Below are 7976 nucleotides of genomic sequence, written 5' to 3'. Positions count from 1 at the left end.
GAGGGAGAAGCAGGCTCCATGCACCGGGAGCCCGACGTGGGATTCGATCCCGGGTCTCCAGGATCACGCCCTGGACCAAAGGCTGGCGCTAAACCGCTGCGCCACCCAGGGATCCCTACATCTTCTTTTAGAACATTCAGTTAGCTTTTACAATTTTCATCATTCAAGTCTTATAAATGTCTTGTCGGGTTTGTGCCTACTTCTGTTTTGCTGTAACTGCGAATGGATTTTTTTTCAATTCACTATTGCTCTAATACAGGAAAGTTATTTATTTTTATACGTTGACCTTAATCGTAAGCCACTTTAAACATTTTTTTCATAAGTCTGATAAAACTACACTGTAAGCTCTATGAGAGGATGAATAGTGCCTAACATGTTACATTAACCCAATGTTTGGATGAATAAATGAATGATGGTATTTTAGTTGATTCTCTTGGACTTCTGGGTAGATAATATTTCTAATTTCTCAGCCATTATAATTATGAGACTTTCAGTAAAGACTGTTCTGCAGGTTCATGTTTTGAAGTGTCCTTTATCTTACATATGCATCAATATTAGGTAAAATAGAACAAGATAAAATTACAAAGCAATGGCCTTATGCAGAAATAGTGTTTTTCTGTGCTTAAAAATGTTTGGATATGGGAACATTTTTAATATACACAAAAATAGAATAGTATAATTAACTTGCATATTTTCATCACCCAACTTCTATTATTATAATTTTAGCCAATGTTATTTCATATATATCTCTACTTTCTTCCCCCCCACCTTCCAATGGGTTTTTATGAAGCAAATCTCAGGCATACCATTTCACCCATAAATATTTGTGTATGTTTTTCCCTTAAAAAGTACTCTTTTAGGGGATCCCTGGGTGGCGCAGCGGTTTGGCGCCTGCCTTTGGCTCAGGGCGCGATCCTGGAGACCCGGGATCGAATCCCACGTCGAGCTCCCGGTGCATGGAGCCTGCTTCTCCCTCTGCCTCTCTCTCTCTCTCTCTCCTCTCTCTCTCTCTCTCTCTCTGTGTGACTATTGTAAATAAATAAAAAAATTTTTAAATAAGTAGTCTTTTAGTTACATAATCACAATGCCATTGCCATATGTAAAAATATAACAATCATTCCTAAAGATCTAGTGTTAAAATTTTCCTGGTTCTCAAGTTTTTTCTGTTTTAAAAAATCTCTTGTCAGGATACATGGGTGGCTCAGTTGACTAAGTGTCTGCCTTCAGCTCAGGTCATACCAGGGTCCTGGGATTGAGCTCCATTTTGGGTTCCCTGCTCAATGGGGAGTCTGCTCCTTCCTCTCTCTCTACCTCTCCCCCTACTCATTTTCTCTCACTCTCTTTCTCTCAAATGAATAAATAAAGTCTTCTTTTAAAAATATCTCTTATTTGGGATCCCTGGGTGGCTCAATGGTTTGGCGCCTGTCTTCAGCCCAGGGTGTGATCCTGGAGTCCCAGGATCGAATCCCGTGTCGGTCTCCTTGCATGGAGCTTACTTCTCCCTCTGCTTGTGTCTCTCTCTGTGTCTCTCATGAATGAATAAATAAAATCTTTAAAAAATAAATAAATAAAAAGTCTCTTATCTAAAACTGATATAACACCTTATGCTAATTATAATGGAATTAAGTTTTAAAAAAATGTTTTAAATAAATAAAAATCAAGATCTGATCACCAGGTCTGCTCATTGCCACAAACACACATGCATGCACTCACACACGTATATGTATTTATTCCTGTATCTCTATACTGAGACCTATGAGTTCAATATTCAAAAAGAAAAAAAAAATCTATAGGGGTAGATGGTGGTGGAGTAAGAGGACCCTAGGCTCACCTCCCACAACAGATACAACTAGATAATTATTAAATCATCTAAATATTCCAGAAATTGACGTCAAGACTGACAGAACAGGGATCCCTGGGTGGCGCAGCGGTTTGGAGCCTGCCTTTGGCCCAGGGCGCGATCCTGGAGACCCGGGATCGAATCCCACATCGGGCTCCCCGTGCATGGAGCCTGCTTCTTCCTCTGCCTGTGTCTCTGCCTCTCTCTCTCTCTGTGACTATCATAAATAAATAAAAATTAAAAAAAAAAAAAAAAGACTGACAGAACAAACTTCACAAATAAAGGCAGAGAAAAGGCCACATCAAAGAAGGTAGGAATGGGCAGCCCTGGTGGCTCACCTGTTTAGCACCGCCTTCAGCCCAGGGCCTGATCTTGGAGACCCAGGATGGAATCGAGTCCCACATCTGGCTCCCTGCGTGGAGCCTGCTTCTTTCTCCCTCTGCCTGTCTCTCTCTCTCTCTCTCTCTGTCTCTCATGAATAAATAAATAAAATCTTAAAAAAAAAAAAAAAAAAAGGTAGGAAATGTGGGGATGCAGTTTGGAAGAGAAACAGATTGTGGCCACTACAGTGGGGAGGGATCCCCAGTTGTGGACAAGGGTGAGAGACAAACTTGAACATGGGAACACGCAGGGAAAATGAATCCCCATAGCAATTGCCTTGGAAAGTGAGAGATAGGGAATTTCATTAATTCTTGCCAGCATCAGGACTTTAAGCCTGGAATTTTATTCTTTTTTTTTTTTTTTTTTTAAGATTTTATATGTTTATTTGAGAGTGAAAGCACGAGCAGGGGGAGGGGCAGAGGGAGAAGCAGACTCCCCCCTGGCAGGGAGCCTGCCTCAGAGCTCAATCCCAGGATCCGGGGATCATGTCCTAAGCCAAAGGCAAACACTTAACTGACTGAGCCACCCAGGTGCCCAAGCCTGGAGTTTTAAAGGTCAATGTGCTGGGCTCTGGGAGAGAGCAGAGGACACTGGGGCCATTCTTGGAGAGAAATCAGAGCAAATAACCCATGGACATACAATGTGGAGAGCACCTGGGGCACAGAGTGGAGAGTTCAGTTGCTCAACTCAGAATGTGTCTCAAAAAGGCAGCTTTCATGGAAAGACCCCTCAGGGAACAAAGGAACTAGGGAGAGCTGTTTTCTTCCCCCACCACTCTGCATAATAAGCATGGGGCTACTTGCCAGAACCAGCAGAGCACTGACGCTCCCTAACTTGCTTACACCAAACCACATCCCCCCCACGCTCTGATGGGACCACTCGTCCCAATCACACTTGCCACAGTCCCAGAGCAATGAGCCCCCTCACCCAGAAGCCCAGCCAAAACCCCTGCTCACACCACACCTCCCAACACAGGAATTTTGAGAGGCCTTGGTTCTGTTGGCTGTGGCAACAGATCTCATTTCACAAGCAGACCAGAGCACACGTTAAAATACACCACATTTGGGACTCCACATTCAGGCCAGGGACCAAACAGCCCACGATAGGCAAAGACAACTTCTGCAGACAACTAGCCTAAAGGATAAAGTGGCCAAGGCACAACAGCAGAGTGAACACAGCACACACTGGAGCCACTCCTGGAAGCACCAGGCTCTCAAGAACAGGGGACACTTCACTGCAGGGGCTACAGGACCTCTTCATAAAGGCATTCCCCTCAAGAATAGGAGACAAAGCTGACTTTTCAAGTGTACAGAAACAAGCATGGAGACTTAAACAAAATGAGAAGACAGAGAAATCTGTCCCAAATGAAAGAACCCAGACAAAGCCACAGCCAGAGACTTAAGCAAAACAGATATAAGTAACATGTTCAATGGAGAATTTAAAACAGTGATCATAAGGATACTCACTGGACTTGAGAAAAGAGTGAAGGACATCAGTCAGACCATTGACACAGAAATAAGGAATAACACAGCAGAGATAAAGGACTCAGTAAATGAAATGGAAAACATACTTGATAGAATTAACAACAGGCTGGAAGGAGCAGGGGAACAAAAGAATGACCTAGAACACAGAGTAATGGAAAGTAATCAAGCTGAACAAAAGTGAGAAAATAGAGTTATGCAAAATGAGAATAGACTTAAGGAACTCAGTGATTTCATCAGTTGTAGTATCATTCATAATAAGAAGAGAGAGGGATGCCTGGGTGGCTCAGCAGTTGAGCATCTGCCTTCCCCCAGGGCGTGATCCTGGAGTCCCAGGATCAAGTCCTGCTTTGGGCTTCCATGCATGGAGCCTGCTTCTCTCTTTCTGCCTATGGCTTTTCCTCTGTGTGTGTGTCTTTCATGAATAAATTTTTTAAAAAAAGAAAAAAGGCAGATAATTTATTTGAAGAAATAATAGCTGAAAACTTCCCTAATCTGGGGAAGGAAACAGATATCCAGATCCAGGACACACAGATTACCCCAACAAAACCAAAGAAGCAGATATATGCCTAGACATATTGTAATTAAAATGGCAGAATGTAGTGATAAAGTCAAAAGTATTAAAAGCATTAAAACAAAAGAAGACAGTTAACAGATAAAGGAATGCCCATAGGTTATCAGCAGATTTTTCAGCAGTAACTTTCCAAGCTAGAAAGGAGAGGGGAATATAATCGAAGTGCTGAATGGGAAAAACCTGCAGCCAAGAATAATCTATCCATCAAGGCTATCATTCATAATGCAGAAATAAAGAGTATCCCAGACAAACAAAAACTAAAGGAATTCATGACCACTAAACCAGTAATGTAGAAAATATTAAAGGGACTCTGAGTGGAAAGGAAAGACCATAAATAACAGTATTAAGATAGGAAACAAAAGTAGCAAAAATAAATATTTCTGTAAAAAATCAGTCAAGGAATTCACAAAATAAGGGCATGTAAAATATAACACCATATACCTAAAACATGGAGAGGAGAGAAGTAATGAATGGGTTAAGGGGTCTGACTTCAGCTCAGGTCATGATCTCAGGGTCCTGGAACTGAACCCACATGAGGTTCCATGCTCAGTGCAGAGTCTACTTGTCCCTCTCACTCCCCCTCTGACACTCCCTGCCACTTGCACTCTCTTTCTCTCTCTCTAAAATAAAATATTTTTAAAAACCACTAATAATTATGCAAAGAATAAAGAGAAATACAAGTATCACTCTGATGAAAACCAGCAAACCATGAAAGAAAGACAAGAAAGAATCAGAAAAAATATTCAGAAACAAAAACAAAACGAGTAATAAAGTAACAATAAATACATATCTATCAACAATTACTTGGAAACACTCCAATCAAAAGACATAGGGTGACAGAATGGAAAAATAAACAAGACCTATCAATACACTGCCTACAAGAGACTCATTTTAGACCTAAAGACATCTGCGGATTGAAAGTGAGGGGATGTAGAAACATTTATCATGCAAATGAATGTCAAAAGAAAGCCAAAGTAGCAACAATTATACCAGACAAAGAAGACTTTACAACAAGACTGTAGGGGTGCCCAGCTGGTGGAACAAGCAACTCTTTTTTTTTTAAAGATTTTATTTATTCATGAGACACACACAGAGAGAGGCAGAGACATAGGCAGAGAGAGAAGCAGGCTCCCTCCAGGGAGCCTGATGTGGGACTCAATCCCACAACTCAAGGATCATGCCCTGAGCCAAAGGCAGACGCTCTACCACTGAGCCACACAAGTGCTCCAGAACATGCAACTCTTGATCTTGAGGTTATGAGTTTAAGCCCCATGTTGGGTGTAGAAATCATTTAAAAATAAAATTACTGGGGATCCCTGGGTGGCTCAACAGTTTAGCGCCTGCCTTCAGCCCAGGGCATGATCCTGGAGTCCTGGGATCGAGTCCCACATTGGGCTCCCTGCATGGAGCCTGCTTCTCCCTCTGCCTGTGTCTCTGCCTCTCTGTGTGTGTGTGTCTCTCATGAATGAATAAATAAAATCTTGAAAGAAAGAAAGAAGAAAAAGAAAGAAAGAAAGAAAGAAAGAAAGAAAGAAAGAAAGAAAGAAAGAAAGAAAGAAAGAAAGAAAGAAGAAAGAGCAAGGAGAAAGCTTATCTATGAAAAAGCTAAGCATTACCACAAAGAATATAGGCAGATGTACAGAACTGAGATTCAAATGGCTGGAATGGCAAGAAAAGCTGGCAACTTCATATGTGCAGAACCCAAATTGGCATTTGTCATCAGGAAGAGGTGTCAGTGGTGTGAGCCCAGAGGTTCAAAAGGTGTTGCAGTTTCTACACCTTTGCCAGATCTTCAATGGCATCTTTGTTAAATTCAACAAGGCTTCAGTTAACACGCTTAGGTTTGTGGAACCATACATAGCATGGGGGTACCCAAATATGACGCTCGCAAACGAATGGACCTACAAACGTAGTTCTGGCAAAGTCAACAAGAAGTGAATTGTTCTGACAGATAATACACTGATTGCTTCATCTCTTGGTATGTATAACCTGATCTGCATGGAAGATGTGATTCATCAGATCTATACTGTCGGAAAATGTTTCAAAAAAACAAACAACTTCTTTATGGCCCTCTAAATTATCTTCACCATGAGGGGGAATAAAGAAAAAGATCACCCATTTTGTAGAAGGTGAGATGTTGGCTACAGGGAAGACCAGATCAATAGGTTTATTAGAAGAATGAACTGAAGTATCTACCATGACTATTTTTGTAATCTGGTAAATTAACAAATGACCACTTTCAATTTGGAAAAAAAAAAAAACAACTAATGATAGGGGAAGAGAAGACAATTTCCAGAGTTGCCATACTAGATGTCTAGTTTTCAGCAATTATAGGACATTCAAAGAAATAGGAAAGTACAACCCATACAAGGAGAAGAACCAATAAATAAATATTGTCCCAGAGGAAGTCCAGGTATTGAACTTAATGGACAAAGACTTTAAATCTGCTATTATAAATAAGTTCAAAAAAACAAGGGAAACCATATCTGAATGATTAAAGAACAGTATGAGAATGATGTCTAATCAATTAGAGAATATCATTAAAGATATATAAATAGGGCAGCCCCGGTGGAACAGCGGTTTAGCACCGCCTTCAGCCCAGGGTGTGATCCTGGAGACCTGGGATCGAGTCTCATGTCGGGCTCCCTGCATGGAGCCTGCTTCTCCCTCTGCTTCTCTCTCTCTCTGTCATGAATAAATAAATAAAATCTTAAAAAAAAAAAAAAAGATATATAAATAATAACAAAGAATCAAAAAGTAGGACGCCTAGGTGGCTCAGTAGTTGAGTGTCTGCCTTTGGCCCAGGGCGTGATCTCGGGATCCAGGATCAAGTCCCACATCCAGCTCCCTGCATGGAGCCTGCTTCTCCCTCTGCCCATGTCTCTGCCTCTCTTTTTCTCTGTGTCTCACATGAATAAATAAAATCTTAAAAAAAAAAGATTCAAAAAGAATTCTGGTGTTGGAAAGTACAGAAACTGAAACTCAAAGATCACTAAAAGGAGCTGTGGAGGGCACAACCTCATATGTGAACTGGCAGAAGAAAGAATTGCCAAACTTGAAACTAGGTCAATTGAAATTATCCAGTTTGAGTAGCACAAAAAAAAAAAAAAAATCAATAAAAATAAACAGAACCTTTGAGAACAATAGGACGCCATGAACCATACAAACATGTACATAATGGGAGTCCCAGAAGAAGAGGAGATAATGAAAGGAACAAAAGGAATATTTGAATAAACAATGCCTGAAAAATATTAATCTGCACATTAAAGAAGTTCAGTGAACTCCAAGAAAGAAAAACTCAGAGATCCACATTTAGACACATTGTGGTTAAAATGTCAAAAGAAAAAGAGAACCCTGAAAGCAGCATGAAGGAAAGCAACACATTATGTAAAAAGGGTCCTCAATAAAATTAACAGCTCACTTCTCATCAGACACCATGGAGGATGAAAGGACATTTTAAAGTTCTATAAGAAAAAACACCTGTCACCAAGAATTCTATATCCAGAAAGACTATCCTTCAAAAAAAAACAAAAACAACAACAACAACAACAAAAAAAAAACTAAAGGAGCAATCAAGACATTCCAACATAAACAAAAACTAAATTTGTTTTTTGCTTTATAAGAAATGAATGTCATTTAGGTTGAAAAGAAAGATCGCTAGACAGTAACTTGAATTCACACTATTAAAGTAACTGCAGGA

At 40.4% G+C, this 7976-nt stretch overlaps 1 pseudogene; it reads left to right on the top strand.

Moving 5' to 3' along the window:
- Positions 1-5841: 5841 nt before the first annotated feature.
- Positions 5842-7755, top strand: LOC118352515 (60S ribosomal protein L7-like; annotated as a pseudogene).
- The last annotated feature ends 221 nt before the right edge of the window (positions 7756-7976 follow it).

Source organism: Canis lupus, chromosome 27, assembly GCF_003254725.2.
Source record: "Canis lupus dingo isolate Sandy chromosome 27, ASM325472v2, whole genome shotgun sequence".
Taxonomy (NCBI): Eukaryota; Metazoa; Chordata; class Mammalia; order Carnivora; family Canidae; genus Canis; species Canis lupus.
The sequence above is the reverse complement of the archived record's forward strand: the minus strand, read 5'-3'. Positions and strand labels throughout refer to the sequence as shown.